General features: G+C 43.5%; 1 protein-coding gene across 3 annotated transcripts in view; it reads left to right on the top strand.

Moving 5' to 3' along the window:
- The first annotated feature begins 3,841 nt into the window (after nt 1-3,841).
- SHISAL1 (shisa like 1) overlaps nt 3,842-17,942 on the top strand; it is an 83,840-nt gene continuing 69,739 nt past the window's right edge. For 2 of the 3 annotated variants that reach the window (XM_064461110.1, XM_064461092.1), the window contains exon 1: nt 4,395-4,483. The gene's annotated coding sequence lies outside the window, so the exon portion shown is untranslated. Of the gene's footprint in view, nt 3,929-4,394; nt 4,484-17,942 lie in introns of those variants that run through there. The other variant, XM_064461102.1, reaches the window with a different exon arrangement.

Below are 17,942 nucleotides of genomic sequence, written 5' to 3'. Positions count from 1 at the left end.
CTACAGATGTCAACACTTCTCATCTGGAAGGATCTAATGCCTTGGGTGTACCTTGTTAGCATGCAAGTCCCTCGCAGAAAAAATCCATGCAAGTTCCTTTTAGACAATATTTAAAGATGTGTTATGAAAGGTGGCTGAAACAATTCTTGAACACCCTCTCTTTCCAAATACTGTGTGGAAACTGCATTTCATATCATAATAGTCCAATGAAAACTACGTAAAATACTAAGAAAGGTAAATTAGCCATTTTGAAAATGAAGCCGATACTGACATGTGCTAGACTTCTGCGCTTATAATGCATTTTTAAGATTTCCTGACATGGCCTAGGAAAAAAGCTGTATGTATGTTAACAGCTACACAGAGGGTGAAAGCGCGTGAAATTCCAAGGATGGAACAATACAGCCTTGTTGGCTTTGGCAAAGTACAATCTTTGGTGATGAAAACCTGAGAAATCTGGGGTCAGTCCCACAAAGGCTTACACATATGCTTATCTTTATGCCTAACTCATGCGTGCAAATCGTTACAGCAGTTGGCCTCTGAGGTGGCTGCTTCAGCACAGAGTTCTGTACTGTAAAGCCTAGGGTGTGATCTTGTCCTTACTGGAGTCAGTGGGACTTTCCGTGTGAGCAAAGTTACTTTTGTGAGCCAGCAGAGCTGGCCCATAAGTAGCTAAAATAGTAAATCAGCTACTCAGATGTCGTGAACTTTAAAATAGTTCTTTGCTCTAACTTCAGAGGGAAAAAAGGAATCTTTGAATAGTGGCTCTATACTATTCTTCATGATTGTATTATTTACTGTGGTATCATCCCAGGGCCCAAATGAGGTTCCCATTCAAGGCTTCTTTGTACCACAATTATGCACACAATCACTGCCTGGATTCTAACCATCTTTTGTATTTTTGTATAGAACTTCAAATTTGAAACTTTGAAGTAGTATAGGCTTAATCAGGAACACTGCCATACTCGGCCAACCTGGTCCTAATACCAGTGCCAGCACTCGTTTAAGCAAGAGTGATAGCTAAATCACTCGCTCGTGTTCTGCTTGGCGTCACTCTCCATACCAAGATGTGTACTTGAAGCTTACACAGTGATAGAAGTCATGATTTTAAACAGCTTTTATTATATGAGACAGGAGTGCTAGAGCAGGAAGATGTGTAGCTATTAAAAAAGAATAAGAAGTGTCTACTAACTACCTAAAATATAAGATTGATTTTATTTTATATTTACAGCAAAAGAGCCGTACAACATCAAGCAGTTGATGATGAGCCTGTTGGGACACAAGCATTTGGTTGCTGCATCTGGCGTAAGCATGGGATGGTAGAATCACTGATCAGGATTTAATTTTAATTTCTTGTCCTAATTTGCATTTCCTATTACTGTTTGTTGCATTTCAATCCTGTGGGTTTGGGATCTGACCAAAAGCCAATTGAAAGCTCAAGCCAGTAAAGTCCAGCATTTCTTTCTCTCTAAAAAGAGTCGAACAAAAATAAACACTCTCCGTCCTGCTCTTTCCCCTGACACATAGGCACTGCTCCTCAGGAAACAGGCATAAGTAGTACGGAATCATTTGTGTCTTACTTAAAGGAGACTCTGGCCATCGCTTTTCCTTTGGTCACTCACAACAATGAAATGGATGAGGGTGAGCGTGCGTCACTCTAATAGAAAGAGAAGCCCAGAAAAAAAGGAGTGGCTGAAGCCCGAGTGCCTCATCAGAACGGCTTTGAATCTTTGTGTCCATGTGGGAAAAGCTTCCTTGATAACATCGGCTTAAAAAAAGAAAAAAGGAAAAATAGGGCATAGAACAGCTTATTGCCCTTGTCCTGTCAGGGTTTAGGGAAGTTGAGGAATCAGCAATACAACAGAACGTTTAAGAAAAAGACAAATGGATGAGCTGGTGGTCCACTATTCCTGTGCTCTGTAATTACTTTATGAAAAAATAACAGCAGCCCACTTAGTCATAAGGAGTTTTATTTGGTGTCTGTAACAGAATTAGTCCCAATGGGACAGCGTAGCCTAGTTTTACATGGCTGTGTAATGAGATCGTACTATAAGAAATTGGCACAAGCTGACAGGGCACCTTGATTTCTGTTTGAAATTGTTCAACTCTACAGTTTTTAAACAAGTGACTAAATTTGCTAATGTGAAGAAAGTCATACTCTATATTCTTGCCTGATCAGATAAGTACATGTGCAATCGCTCCTTTCCATGTGCAACACCTGTGCAGAAAGTGCACTTCGCCTGCTCAGATATTCAAAACATGTAGTTTCACACAAGACTGAATTAAAACATGTCAGGGAGAGAGACTAGGTTTAAGAAACGATGCTTTATTTCCTCCAGATGATAATTATAGAGAAGCACTTTAGAACATCCAGATTATGTTATCAAGCCAGCCTAATTTAAACATAGCTCCATCCCCAAACAGTAAATAACGTACATGTGGTGGGCATGAGTCATCACTCTTGCAGGAGCATCTGCGGAGCTCCCTGCTTTGCATGATTTATGCATTAAAATGTAAATGAAAAATAGTTTTGATTGTAATTTGAACTCATATGAGAGAGATTATTCATAGGCATTGGTTTAGAGCACTCTCCTTCTCTGAGGCCGCGACCACCTTCTCTGAGGCCGCGACCACCTGTTGGACTACGGAGCTGCGGTGGGAGAGGGGGGAGGGAGAGAAGAGGAAGCTGTAGCCGTTTTTAGAAAAGTGAGCCCGCAAATCAGTGTACATCCTCCTCGTCCTCTCTCAGAGCCGCTTTAGTCTTTGTCTTAAAGGGGCAGGTTCCGCTCTTGCGGCAGCAAGGGCGTACCGGGCGCGCAGCCGTGCTTGCGGAATGGCCCCGCGGTGCGGAGCCGGGAGCGCCCCCGTCGCGCCGCCGGTGCGCGGGCGCCTCGGCTCCCGCCACGCGGTAAAACCGCCCAGGCTCCGGCCGCTCTCGGAGGCGCGCTCCCTCCAGCCCGAACTCCTGCTGCGCGGCCAGACCCCGGCTACCCTCGGCTGTTTTAATTCGTAGTGAGACGTAGGACTCGAAACTCTTACGCTGTCACCACGCAGAGGCTGGGGCTTGCCGGCAGCGGCACCGGGCCGGCGCTTGCGTCACGCCGCTCCTAGGAGATGCTGTGCCGGTGACTTCACGCATCCCCGCGGCACGCTCCCACCGCGCTCGCCGCGGCGGCGTGTACCGGCGCCCACGGCTGCTGGCTGGCACCTGCGCGGGCACGCACGGCCGTCACCACAGCCGCCGCGTCCTCGGGACGGACGGACGGACGGACGGACAGGTGCGGAGGGCAGGGCCGCCGCCTCGGACGCGTGCCGCACCCCCGGCAACTCTCTCACAACGCATTTTTAGAGGGAACCCGAAGCAAACACTTTTTGCTGAGGGTCTTCCCGGCCCCCCCAGCGGGCAAGCCGCGCCAGGGCCGCTGGAGGAGGAGGCGGCGCCCGGGCGGTGACCCCCCCCCACCCCCCCCCCCGTGTAAAACCTCCCCAGAGAGGATTGCTTCTTAACAGGCTGCCGAATGCTCCCAGAGTAATTAAAAATCACCGAATCACTCTTTATTAATGTAATGCTCTTAAAATTGAGAGCACATTTAATCCCCGGCCGCCCGCTCGCTAGTGACAAGAGACCAACTTCGCCGGGGGAAGCCGTCCCGCGGGCGCCGGAGAGCGGTGCCACACGCCGGCCGCCCCTCACCTGCTAATTCCCGCCTCCCCTCCTTCCCCCTCAGCCCGCTCCCTCCCGCGGGAGGCGGCCAGCCGCAGAGGCGCCGTGCCGGCCCGGTTCCTCGGCGGGGCGGCCGAGCGAGCCCCGCACGGAGGAGGAGGAGGAGGAGGAGAAGACGGCGTGAGCCCCGCGCACCCGCTAGGTTTCCCCTCCATCGGTGATGCCTCCAGCCCCCACCCCCGGAGGACGCCGCCGGGCTTTCCTGAGGTGAGCGGCCACCTCCGGGCAGCTCTGCCCTGCCCCGATCCGGGGCTCCGTGCAGAGGTGTCCCCAGCCGAGCCGAGCCGGGCAGCGCCGCGCCGGGTGCCGGGTGCCCGGGCGGGGAAGTTTGCGTGCGGGACGCGGGAGCCGCCAGCCGGGTCGGGGGGAGGCGGCAGAGCCCGCTCCGGCGCTTCACCTCGTCGTAGAGGGGACGCGGGCGGGAGCAGGGAGGCACCTGGAGAGCCGGCCCCAGGTGGAGGGAGAGCAGCTGGTTGGAGCGGAGGCGGGGGGGAGGAAAGAAGAAGGTGGGGAAGCGGGCGGGGACAGGAGGGGACGGGAGAGCTGCGGAGCGGGGAGATGGGGAAGGAGGTGGCGGCTCCTGAGCACCGGCGACTCGTCCCTCGCCTCGCCGGCTGAAGCACCGCGCCCTCCGCCCTCCGGCCGGCCCCGCCGCCGCCGCCCCCGCCCCCGGCCCCCGCCTCAGCGGCGAGTTTTCCTTCGGCGCTTCGCCGCGCAACTCCGGCGAGAAGTGGCCGTGCCCCGGGAGCCGCTTCGCGCAAGGTGAGGGGTTGCTCGCAGGGGGCTTGTGGAGGGTGGGGGTCGCGGATCGCGCTTCTCTGTTCGCTCCCGGGCGCTCCCGAAGAAGAGAGCTGCCGGCAGCGCTGCCGCGGCCGAGCCGCGCCGGGCCAGCACCGCCGCCGGGCTCCCGGGGCTGGGCTGGGCTGGGCTGGGCTGGGCTGGGCGGCCGCCGCCGTCCCCCGGCGCGGCGCGGCGCGGCGGCAGCTCGGCTTTCGGAAACTTTGTGTGCCTCCCGGCGCGAAAGGAAGCCGAGGCGGTATGTAAACAGCGCGGCTCGGGGACCCGGCGGAGAGCGCAAGCTGCGGGATGGCTATCTTGTTTGTTTGCCCGTTATCTAGGCTGCTGGCAGTAGGTTTATTATGTGTGTGTTTGGGTTTTGAATCAATATTTATTTACAGGACTCAGGTATTAATCACTCGAGTCTTGGAAGGCTCGTTAGTGGTGACTTGTTTCCATGACAACAGGACCCCTCTGAGTCTTCGGGGTTATTTATTTGCCCGATTTATTTTATTTTTTTTTTTTCTTTTCATGAAGCGTGTTTGTACTGGTATCGTGTTTTGCCACTGGGGAGAAAAATAAACAAATAAAACCTGCCTGATCCTGTGGCCTCTGTTTAGCGTTCCTCTCATGCTCGGTTATTTCCCCAGCCTTCATTAACGATACATGGATGGGACTAAGCAACTGTGTGAGTTATACAAGATTTCTTAGTACTTATTTTACTCCCTTATCTCCTTCAGCTGTAAAGGTCAGACTAAGGTATGGTTTGACTTGTCGCTTGTTCAAAGTACTCCTTAGGCGTGTTAGTACTGGAAAGCGTGCCGCTTGCGATCTTTTTGTTTGCATATCATTTAGTAGCACAGAACCCTTTGAGAGGCACGGTATTGCTGTCTCTGTAGTTTTATTTCTACAGCAGAGCTGGGAATCAGGAGTGACTTATTGCGTAACTTTGTCACCTTCTTGTGGTGTGACCTTGACAGGTCTCTTAACTTCTTTATATCCCACCCTGTCTCAACAAAAGGGCATGTTGCCCACTTGTACCTGTGAAGTGCTCTGAGCTAATGAAGCAAAACACTTCTTCTAAAATGGAGTACTGTTGAAACTGAATATATTGTTTTCTATTATCAGGAATAAACATACATCCTTTTTCCCTAATGATACAGGTGAAAATCCCCTTTTTAAACTTTAGTCTTCATTTAGCATAGCACTGTCCTTTTAGCTTTTCAAATGATGATGTGATCCAGCCGAAATCAGTGATTCTAATCCTATTTATGCTAGCTGCCAGTCACTACTTTCGTGGGTTAACTTTATCAGAGTCAGGTAAAAAGGAGAGTCTTTAGCAGCCTTAAATTTGTAGGAATATCTACCATGACAAAGGGTTTACATAGGAACTTTACAAAAGACTATAAAATTGAATGACAGTCGTGATCGCTGGCCTTAACATCACAACCCGAGAGGGACTTAAATGCTTTTTTTTGAGAGAGATCTAGCAAGCCTGTGCTTTTAACTGTATGTCAACTAAAACATCTGAAACTGTTCTACCAATTCTTCTTGTTTCCCAAGAAATATTTTAATACGTAGTGTTCTGTTGAGAAGCATTGGGAGTGTGTAAGAAATGTTTTTGAATATATAGTTCTAAACCAAAATACTGCCTGAGAGGTGTTCAGTTGTGACCATTTTAGATGACAGGAGTAGTAAGTTATAGTAGTTAAGGAATTTCAGTAAGAAGCGTGTATTTCTCTTCTTTCTTGAAGTGTTCCTTTTAAGTGAATAAACTACATCTATTATAAAATAAGTATCTTTTTCATATTGTGAGGAAGAGTCTATCCCCAGCTCAGTTCAGTTCAGCAAAGTGCTAAAACACATGCCTATTCCAAGTGCATTAGTGCTCTCTAATACCCGTAGGCAAATTGTGCTTCAAGCTTTTACTTAAATAATCCAAAGAATCGAGGCCTGTGACCTTGAATTTTGTATTCTGTGTTTTTAGCAGCTTAGCAGAGAGAAATCTGTCTGAAAATATTTCTTGGAAATTGAGGACCCTCTGACCATTACCAGGGAAGTAATTTTATGAAAATCCCATGAAGAAAAAGAAAGAAAAAGGAATGACATCTGAGTCAGCATCTCATCTCCTTTGGATGTCACTGACTTAAATTTCCATACTGAACTGTTAAATTTTTACTACTTAGTGCTGCAAGGTCAATACAGGTAGAGAGAAAGTGGTCTAGGTCTTACTCCGTGCTTTACATCCTCTGCAAAGCTCAGTCCTTTAATTGCTGGTGATGGTAAGAACAACAGATATTCCAGTTCAATTCTCAGACCCTAGTTGCCATGAGAGGAAAAAGAAAAAAATTGTAATTTTATTTTTGAAGACCGATAACAGGGCAGCAAGAAAGATAATTCACAAGAAGCCTGTGTTACTTCTGTAGTTATTTTTCAGGACAATAATCACTTAAGAAGACATCTGAGTATATGGCCTGTCACTGATAAAGGCTTTCTGTTTGAGGGAGTGGGGAAAAAAAGTACATAGATGTGAAAGCTAAATCCATAGGTATAGATTATGATACTGGTTTATACGGTATTTTACTCAGTATTGCACTGAAGTAACCTGGATATAATGTACACCAGTTTTCATAAACAAAAATGCTTCTAACGGTGTTCATATTCAAGCTACATATTGCTCAAGCTGCATATTGCTTAGGCTTTGCCAGCATGTGGAAATAAACTTAATATTGTTTGTTTCTTGGTGTTGGAAGTCCTTCAACTGGTTTGGTGAATAAAGTGCTGGAGCAGTATTTAGTGGCGGTGGTTGAGCTCCTTTCTCTGTAACTGATCTACATTGGACAAATCGCTGTACCTCTCTATTTCATCTCTTCCCCAGTCATCCTCCCCCTATTTATAATTCAGTCTTATTTGGAGTGTAGGATCTTCAGTGTAGCCTTGTAACGGGCATATATTGTGCCCAGACAGATCTCTGTTGGAGTAGCAAAATGTTACTGCAGTATAATTTACAAGAAATGATAGCCAACATTTTTCCTGTATCGGTCACTGTGGTCTTTGCATGATCACTAGTTACTCTCTGAGAGGCAGTAAGATTGTTGCAGATCAGCGTGAAGATGTACTAGAGCAATTGCTTCTAGTGCTAGTTCCTTAAAATTCCTTTTGCTACGTGTGTTTGAAGAAAACCTCTTTCAGAGAAAAAGTTCACAGATGTATCCTCCGAGGACTAGAGAGTAAATAATGGCTCATTCCTGCTTTTCCTGAAGAACTATATTTGCTGTCAGTTTGAATTTACTAGTTTTCTGGATGTAAAAACAGGCAATCATGAATTTAAAATATGCATATTAGCGGCAACAGGATCCTCAAGGGCAGAAACCAGCATTAAAGACCCAAAGTAGAATCTTGATTCTTTCCCCCGCGCGCCCCGCCCTCCCCCCCCCCTTTCCAGTGTTTTTAGGAGGCAGAAAGGCAGATGAGTATTCAAGTATACTTTTCGAGCTTATAAAACGCACAGCTTCATTTGACAGGAGTGAGTAATGACGTTAGGAAGGTATGAGAGCTGTTCCTATATTATTCTGGTTGGGAGCTTAATTATATTCTTCAAAACTACTATAAAATATTTATACTTCAGACTATGATGTACGTGGTTCAGCTATGTTTTTTTGTTTGGTCTTACTTTTCAAAATCACTATGCTAATCAGTACTGAAGCTTTCTGATAAACTAGGCTTGGGGCAGGGTTATTTCCTATGAAGGGTTTACAGATGAAAAACCGACTTTTAAAGTGATCTCTTTTCTGGTATATATGGTAGATTCACTTTCATCAGAATTTAGCTGGCAAATTTAAGATCAAGAATTCACATACCAGTGGAAGGTAAAGTGAAACTCTTCTGTTTCAGTCATTTTATTCCTCTTAAAGATGAGACCTCTTAAGTGTGACTATGTAGAAAATTTCCATTCCAACCTTTTATTTACTTGCCATATTTTTAATGAACTGTGTACAATGATTTCAAAATTACTTAGATGTTTAAGGCCTGAATTTGAAACAACCCAAATTACATTTTTTTAGAAAACAGATTTTTCTGGAGGGAAACCTCTCCCAAGTCTCCAAAATGCCTAATGTTGCACACCTGCAAGTTGACATGCACGAAATCTCTAGTCGCTTTGGAAGTTTTGGACCTGGGTGTATTTTCTACTTACAAAATAGATTAAATGAGACATCAGTTCTAATTACTTCCAAATTCAAGTTACTTACAAATCTTTTTGTTGCTCAAACCAATAATGGAGTTCAGTAGTTGTAGAGCTCTGCCAGTGATCAGTTTGTGCATCACTGCAATGTAGACTACAGGAATTCTGAAGAGGAAAGTAAATCTTCCTTCTCAGAGTCCCGTTGAACATGCTGTGGCCTTCTGCATGAAGGGAATGGAATGAATGACAGGTTTTTTTCTTTAAGGACTTAAAAATTCAGGATGAAATAAGGCACTCGGTGAAGACAGGCATTACAGAAGAGTTATCCAGATACTGGTGAATTGAGTTAAGTAGGTAGCGGTGTTAATAGTCACCAGAAGCCCAGTAAGAGCAGAAGCCAAATCACAGATGTTAGAGTAGGTAAATTTGAGAGTGAGCAGACCAGACTGCCTTACTGCTTCATAAACACCAAACGAAAGGATTAATCTCAAAGGCGGTGAAAACAAAGGCGGGAGCTGTTCGCTGGCCTCTATGGATTCTGCAGTATAAAGTCTTCATTATCTCCGTGCCTTTGCCTTGATTGTGAAGAGTTCATCCACTGGTGATGAGAAATATCAGTGGTGTAATTCTGATTCAAAGAAACTGACTAGCATCTAGAGATAGAAGCAAAAAATGCATGGCAAACAGTTGGTCTTCGCCATATTGTATCTTTGCTCTGGCATCTGGTAGATTTCAGAAGCCTGTGCTCTTGGGTAGTCCTTGAAAATCTAAGAACAGCATAGTGCAACCTTTGGAACAGTTCAGATTTAAAGCACTAGAGGAAAAAATATTTTTTTGTTTCCTTGTCTTTCTGATAGGTGGAAAAAATGTAGGCAAATTTATCTGCTAGCTGTTGGTAGGACAGAGGATAGATTTCTGCTTTGATTGGTACCCCAGATGTGCACATACTGCTTGCCAAAATGTAAAGAAGGAACACCCCACCCCCAAGAAATCAGTGCACAGCAGGAAAAATGGATAGCATGTTCCCCCCTTACAGCTCAGTACCCTCTGTCAATATATAATGCCTACAGAGAGGAGCCACTGAGTACATACCTGAGTTCAGGTGGCATCTCAAGCACCAGATGCTGCTCCTGAACTACCTTTTCACTTCAGCTGGCATAATAAAGCATTGCCTTTATGGTAGGACTGGTTTGCCTAGGCTGTTTCACTTGCAGGAGATGAGCTCTGAGCACAGCATTTGATGGGTCTGCCTTGCTGGCTGTGCAGGGTGGAAGCCAAGGCGCGGATTTGAGGTGTCCTCTGGGGACAAGGCAGGGAGAGACCTCCCGCTGCATGTGCAGCAGTCCCAGCAACAGCTGGCATGCTTCTCCTTTTGAGTCTCTTGGTTTGTAGGATGACCTTTTGCCTCTAGTGAAGCTTAGCAGGCCCACCCAATTTTGTCGCTTTATGCTGGGGTGCCTGATGTTGCAGACACGAGCCTGTTCCTGCTCTATTTGGAGTCAAGGGCAGAATTCTCACTGATTTCCATAGGAACAAGATGTGTTCCTAAACATACTTCGGTAGCTAGAAAGAAACTTCCTAATAAAGAACCAGACTACAACATTACACAAAACATCAAGCATTGTTCTAGGCTTCAAAGCTCTTAACAGTAACATGCTTGCAGACCAAGCACTGCAAACAACAAATCTTAGGGCATTCCTGGCAGGACTGTGGAGGATTACCAGCTCTCATTCTGCCCCAAGAAACAATTGAGGCTTGATCGTGTTACTGATAAAATCGGAGTTGTTCTAATGGACACTATTCAGGCCCCTTAGATTATATCAGGAATGGAATTCTAGGAGCAGTGAAGTGTGACATAATAGCTGTTACACAAAGGATTTACTATGTTGAGCAGAAAAGGCAGTGGGATTTCAGTTTACCTGAAGAAGCTAAAGGCCCTTTCCCACACTGATGTGGAGGCTGTTGGAGGTTACCAAGGAAAACTTTGGACTGCAATTCTGCTGCTTTGGGTTGTTAGACTTTAGTCAGACTGGTCCCTAACTAAAACTTTTTTCTTCCTTTGGGTATTAATTTTTTCTCCTCTCTTTCACCCCTCATCTTACCCTTACTGACATTCCTATGTTTCACTTAAGAGAGGAACCTTTTCAGTTGCAGGCTTTTTCTTTAAGGGGATTTGAAATTAAATGTCTAGAGCCTGTTGGAGGTAGGGGGTTCCAAAATGTAGCTTACAGATATCTGCAGTTCCTTGCTTGTTTTCCAAAATCCCTGTATTCCATTAATTTTGCCACTAGAAAGCCGATGTTCTGTCCAAATAAATTATTTATCTGGTGGGAAGGTAGGAAGTGGGAAGTGGTGGGAAGGTAGTCACTTGAGTCATATAGATTGTTTATTTGCCGTTTGCGTTGCATTCGCAAACATGCGAGCTTCAGGGCTGCTTTTTCATGCAATTTTCAGCTTGTGGTAGTCAGAACACCATTTTCTCTGATTACCAGGTGAAGCATGGTTATCTCCCATCTTGGACTGCTTTGTTTTTGTGGTGAACACTTGAGAGTTTATTTTTTTTTTCCCTGTAGCATCCTAACAGCATCAACGTTCATTATCTTCTTCACCTACTACCCTGCCCAACAATTCTTACAGTTGTAAAAAAAAAACAAAAAAAAAAAACAAAAAAAAAAAAACACAAATACAACCAAAAAAAAGGGGGGGCGGGAAAAGAACTTTGTCTTGTAAAGCATGTGGCTGACATGCTTTCCCATTATGCCACTTCCCAGGTAATTAATATTTTAGCATTCAAAAACACAGGCAAAATTCTAAAGAGGTAAACTTTTCCAAGGGAATTATGTCTGCTTCAGACACTTTATCTTGAATAGCAAATATGACTGTTCAATATGCATTAAAATCCAGAGCACTGGCATTGTTTTATACAGTTAGGTTAGGTTCTTTGTTCCCGTCTTGGTTTTTCAGTATAACCATGGCATGTCATTTGGATGGAAAGCTGCCAAGATAATAGACCAAACATTTTTTTTTTTTGCCAAGGTAATAGATCAAACTTTCTATTCTAAAGATAAGAAGTATTTCCATTTCTAAAGGTACAAAATATCCCAAAATGCAGAACTTGCATACAAAGCTATTTGACTGATTTACTTGAAAGCTGTAAAAGACAACATAAGACTATAGCCAGAAACCGTGTCAGCCCAAACTTTTGTAGTCGTGAAGAACTTGAGACTATCCAAAACAAGGGAAATGTCGAGCATGTGTGAATGGAAACTGAACATCATCTTCACGGATGGTCTTCATTTCTAGTTTGGGAGGGAAGGAAAAAATTAATACTTTCAGTCTTCTAAATATCATATTGTCAGTACACCAGCAGTTAAATTTAGCTTGTAGATACGTGGTGGAGGAGCCCTGACCTGAATAAAACACTGGTTGCATATCTGGCTTCTTGGAAGAGTTACTCGCTGACAGATTGGACTAGAATTGAAAAGTCAAGAGAGAAATCAGTGAGTGGCTGTTCTCAATACTGAAACATTTTTTATGAAGCAAGTTCAATATAATCACGCTTGTTATCTCTTTTGATTGTGTGGAGTTTTAAGAGTAATTCATTGTGATACTGTTGTAAAGCATTGTGACATGGCGGCATTTCCTTGATTAAGATATTGCTGAATTTTCATTTTTAGAAATACTGTTGGCACGGATTTAGAAACCTGGGCTCTAGCCAGAAAATAAACAATCACTGAAGCCAACTATGCAAGGAGATTCTATGCACACAAGTTGGAGACATAATTATTACTTCGTGTTGCAGAATCTCTAGTCTGTGTTTGGGCAAATCAGCGAAGTAACTTCCTATGTTAAGTAACTCAGTAGCCAAGTAACTGGCTGCAGAGGGGTCGCTCTAGCACAGGGGCGTTAGCCAGCGCAACGGTTAGTGAGCCACATCCTGTCCCGTAGCCCTTCAAGGACTGGTGGCAAATGGAAAGGGTCCTGTGGGCTTGGTGCTCTTCTGCTTCTAACCTGTGATTTGTGACAGTCTTCCAGTTGTTCTCTTGCTAGAAGAGCAGCAGGGTGTATGAATCACTGTGGTCAGTATCTTCGCTGCAAAGATCAGGCTCAGTTGCTCTTAACTTCTTCCCATTTCTGTTTCCTTCCTTTTCGCCCAGGGTTAGCTTCACTGTTCCTCTCTTGACTAGTGTTAGTCAAAAGCGGCTCCCTTGAAACTCGAGAGGTATATAATTTTACATTAGAAACCAGCTCACATCATATATTGCTGATGATAATTACTTTTTAGGAGCCTCATTCATAGAAGTATATTTAAAAATTAAAGCCTATCTTGCAACAGAGAAACAATTCGTGCTTATTTCAGAGTAGAAGAGCACAGGTGAAGAGTTACTGAACAGGTCTCAAATATTTCTTTCATATGAAATTACTGTTTTCAAGATACGGATCCTACTTTATAAGTCCACGGGCAAATCCCTATTTATTTGAATGGAGGCAGGGTCAAGCCCCGTGTGTCAGAGGGATGCTATTGTGAGAGCAAACGCTTGCTGAGTCCCCTCTGCAGGAATCAGGATGCACTCCTGGCCAGTAATCTAAATATAACAATGTGAGATTTATGAGGAAGGGAATTGGCAGTAATAATGCTTCTTCGCCTTTCTACTCTTTATCGTTAGCTTCCCACACTTTCGGGTCATTCTTAGCAGAGAGCTGTTCAGTACATTAATTGTCTTTGTTAGACAGTCTCACATCTTTTTTCTCAGAGTAACAGGCAAAGTTCTATCCATCGTTAGTCATCTGAGCCCTAAGGCCATAGTCCAAAGACTGCTTCAGTTTGGTTTTTTTTTTCCCTAGAATCTATTACACATAAGAGAAATGAATGTGTATCCACATGCACTCATACAGGCATACATGCATAGCTCTCATTAACATTAGTTTGCATAATGTGTTCATTTTTTATTATTATTTTTGTAATTGGTCTAATCTCTCTGTGATAACATGAAGGGTGCAACGAGGTTAATGCTTATGGCAGATTTTGGTCCAGAGTTTGTAACGCTTATAACTATTTTCTAACTCTACCTAGCTTCTCCCTAAATCTTCCCAGTTTGGACTGCAGTGGAAGATTTGCAGTAGCATAAACATGAGTCCAAATGATTGAGAACTGTAATGAACAAAACTTAATACTTTACCTATTGAACAACAGTAATGTCTTTCTAAACTTACGGCAGTGATGGAAATGAAATATGCAATAAACATGTTCACAAGGCTTCAGAATTTTAAACATTTAAGAGCTAATTTTCCACTTTTCTTTTATTCTTCTCTGAAGTATGACATTTAATCCAATAGTCTTAAATCAATGGTAATTACAGTCCAACCTTAAAACATCAAGCAAGAGCTCCAGCAACATGGGTGTGATTTTTCAGAAGCACCCTGTACTGTGTCTGTCTGTCTGCCCTAGTCAAGATTCTTGGTGCTAGGTTCTCAGTAAGGAAAGATATGAGAGGAGCAATGTTCTCAAGGAAGTCAGCACCCTTTTTAAGCAGGATGTGTTTATATTGATGTCTGTTTTGATAATTAGGCTTTAAAAGCAAGCATTGTTTTTGCAACCTTTTGCATAATAGTTACAACAAACAATATAGGCCTGTATAAAATAATGGAAATAAAACTGTAGTGCTGTCACTCTTCACAATCAAAGCTGAGATTTCTCTTCTTTTAGGTTCTGAACTTGCTCTTCCTTTTCTGTTCTGTCTGCCTCATCAGTCATGTATCCCTCGTCAGGCAGGCCTAGGCAGGCGCATAGTGGAGGGTAATGGAACTCTTGTCATTGATTTTTTCATTACCAAAGTCAGGACTGACTGTGTTTTGCAGTATACTGGTGGCAGGGTCTGGGCTAATAAAGCTTGGATGTCCAGCAACTGCCTACAAACTTCCAAAATTTGCCAGACTATCTCAAAAAACACTTATTGTGCTGCCTTCCTCTTCATATCTTGCACAGGAAACCAGGAAAATAATCTTCCTGATTCATAAACTTAATCCCTATTTCCTGTGTTTTTTCCTTTCCTTTTCCTTTCTGTCTGGTATGAAGTAAATGTTCTGCTGTTTTAGTTTCAAGGACCAAAACCGAACAAATGTTTATCCCATTTAAAGATGAATGTCTTTTATAATTTTTTCCAATTCAGCTGCCAAAACAACAGAAAATACTGCTCAGTTGCACAGCCTTATTGGAGGACTTATATCTGGCACAGAGTAACCCCCCAAAAGAACGTGAGTTTTGCTGTGAATTGAGATGCTGAGCACCTGACACGATCAGTTTGTTTCCAGAATCGTCATCATTGCAAGTCCTCTTTCCTGGAAAAGAAGTCCTGTCTTCTTGCACAAGAGCATTTTCCATGATTGAAATAACCATGCTGAACGCAATCCATCAGTATGATGGTTTGTTCATTGGCTGGGGGGTGGGGGGGTGGGGAGGATGTCACCCAAATTGAATTGCCTAGCTATTCGTAGCAAAGCAGACCCAATAAAGCAAGCCATGTGTTATACAGCTTGCTACTGCTAAGAAAGGTACTGATATAACAAAAACAAATGTACTGATAATAACAAATACAGAACCTGAATTCTGAAGCACCAAGTGATGATGGATGCAACTGAAATTCATCAGGATGGCAGATTCTCTGGCCTTCCTTCTCCTGCGAAAAGCATCCAGACTTCCCAGCAAGACTAAGAGGAAATGTCAATGATTTAAAATTCATGAACGAGCACCTAAGCAATACTGAAGTTTGTTCTACCACAAGATTGAAGAATGTCTGAAAATGTAATGATACGAGTAGTCAGCAGCACATCCTCCACATTAGAAGGATGAAATAATGTCTGAAGAATGTGCTCCTTTAAGGCAGGAGTAGTAAAGTACCACTTAAAATTTTAAAAATAAAAATTTTCTTCTGCATGATCCGTCTTCTTAGTGGTGTGCTGTATCAGGTTTTAGTCAAAACCAAAGTCCACTGGGATGCAAACCCTTCATAATTTTTCACCATATAAAGCACAATACAGTAGAAAGTAAAACCCTCAAAACACAGGTGATCAGCAGGACACAGGTGAGGCATAGATAGCTGTACAAATTACATTCCTACAAAAAAATAAAAAGCAAACAAATCTGGGAAGATTCTCATTCCTGTCTCATTTTGACAACAAAAGGCATCAGCTGCTTTCCTAGAAACAACTTAAGGACTGCATGTGTCTGTTTTTTCTAAAGACCTTATTCTACAGAGGCCAAAAACTAAGCAGTGTGCAGGCTGACCGCTTCACAAGAGTCTGCTGAAGCTTTTGCCTGCTGTATACTCTGTGCAGGGTCCAGAGCAATTTAAAGTTGACTATCTAGACAGTAGCTGTCTATGCACAATAATAACTGCAGATCATTACGGTGGCTTTGCCCTTTTACAGGAATCTGCTTTCAACATGTAAGTCTGTGTGAAGGGTTCTCTTGCATGCTCTGACCCCGAGTTGTGACTTCATTATATTCTGTGGTTTTAGAGGATCCAAAGCTGGGTCAGCTCTACACAGTGAAGGGTGGGTTATAAGTATCAAATCATGCAGTTTTTGTTCCAGTAGCTGAACATTAGAACTGAAGGCTACCATAGTTTGTATTTGCCCAGCAGCAGGCTTTCAGACAGCCTGGAGAAGAATATCTTCTAGTACTAAGAGGTTTCAGAAAACTGTGATCTTTGCAGCCATCAAAAGGCAACTTGAAGGTCACGATCTGTTCTTGTAGGGCAATGCTTTGTTTTTTGTATAGGCATTCTGCAAAGACGGGACAGGGCAAGGAGACTGGGCTCTGGTGTGGCTCTTTTAGATTGGGCAGATGACACGCAAAAAGGATGTAAGAGCAGATGTTTTGGATCCGGTTAAGCATTGGTCTAGCTTGCTGCCATGTCTCTGATACTGGCTGGGCTAGATATCCTATCATGTAAGTATAGGGCAAACACATTTTTCCAGATATACCCTCTCCGCTTCTGGCTTTCTGCATTGCAGGTACTTTCTGCATTAGAAGTCATAGTTTTGTATTTAATAGCTGTTGGTGGATCTTTTAATCCATGAAATTGGTTTAATTGTGCTTAAAATATAAGTAAGATTTTGTCATTAAAAAAATCCAGTTAACCTGTATGATCTGTGGAAAAACACCTCCTTTTGTTTGTTTTGGACCTTCTCTCTGATAATACTGTAATTCTTGATTATGAGAAGCAATGCGTGATTATTGCCTATTCATTTTGTCCATGCCACTTGTAGATTTTTATAGACTTTTTATGAGATTCTTTCGCAGCTGAATCTCCTAGTCTGTTTAAATGCTTGCATACAGAAAACATTCTACACCTCTTGCTATTCTTCTCATTCCCTCCTGTTCCCTTTCCAGCTCTAGAGATGTAGATAAACCATAAACTGGTATCATGATATAATGAGCTTCTCTTTTGCTCCTTTTTTTTTCTCAGCAGCTTCTGAAATTTGATCTGCCTTCTGACTGCTACTGAGTACTAAATCACCATCTGCATAAGTTGACATGCATACATTTTTTTTCATTATAGCTGTCATATCTCTCTAAGATGCAGTAGCCCACCAGTGCTGAGGCCCCTCCCTGCATTACTTTGCATTTACCAACGTGAATGTCATGTGCCACTTTATCCCTCAGTTACTCAGTGTTGTAAGCGGTAGATCCTATTGGAGTGATTTCTGGGTGAAGGCAAGGAAGTGTTCTGCCAAGCTGTGGATGCTTTGAAGAGGGAGTCAGCTTGGTATAAGTATGTAGTTTTGTAGAATTAGAACTACTAAGTTCTCTAAAATAAATTCAGACAAGAAATTTTCCTATTAAGCCTCTGCATTTCTTTGCCTTCTGCCATGGAGTCTTTGAAGGACTTAATGGGCAAAACCTGACAGCCAAATGAGGTTATGGAGGAGTAGTGACAGTGGAAAGTCTGCCTTACTTGGTTTCAGGATCAAGGGCAGCAGCGGGAGGAACAGAACACATGGTTCTAGAAGATAAGTTGACAGGAAAGAGAGGAAGAGAGACCTGGAATCACAAAGAAAAGATAAAGGTTGGTCTCTACCAGAAATCTGTTAACATAGAAACTCAGCATTTTGAGAGCAGGGTGACGCTATGGTCAGGTACTTGATCAGTTGACAGCAGAAACAATTACAGAATATGTGCAGTTCGTCATGGTGGTTCTGCAAATTCTTGTTCTTTCTCAATTGACAAGAGTGAAGCAATTCTCCACCGTGGCTTTA

This window comes from Phalacrocorax carbo, chromosome 1 (genome assembly GCF_963921805.1).
Source record: "Phalacrocorax carbo chromosome 1, bPhaCar2.1, whole genome shotgun sequence".
NCBI lineage: Eukaryota > Metazoa > Chordata > Aves > Suliformes > Phalacrocoracidae > Phalacrocorax > Phalacrocorax carbo.
The sequence above is the reverse complement of the archived record's forward strand: the minus strand, read 5'-3'. Positions and strand labels throughout refer to the sequence as shown.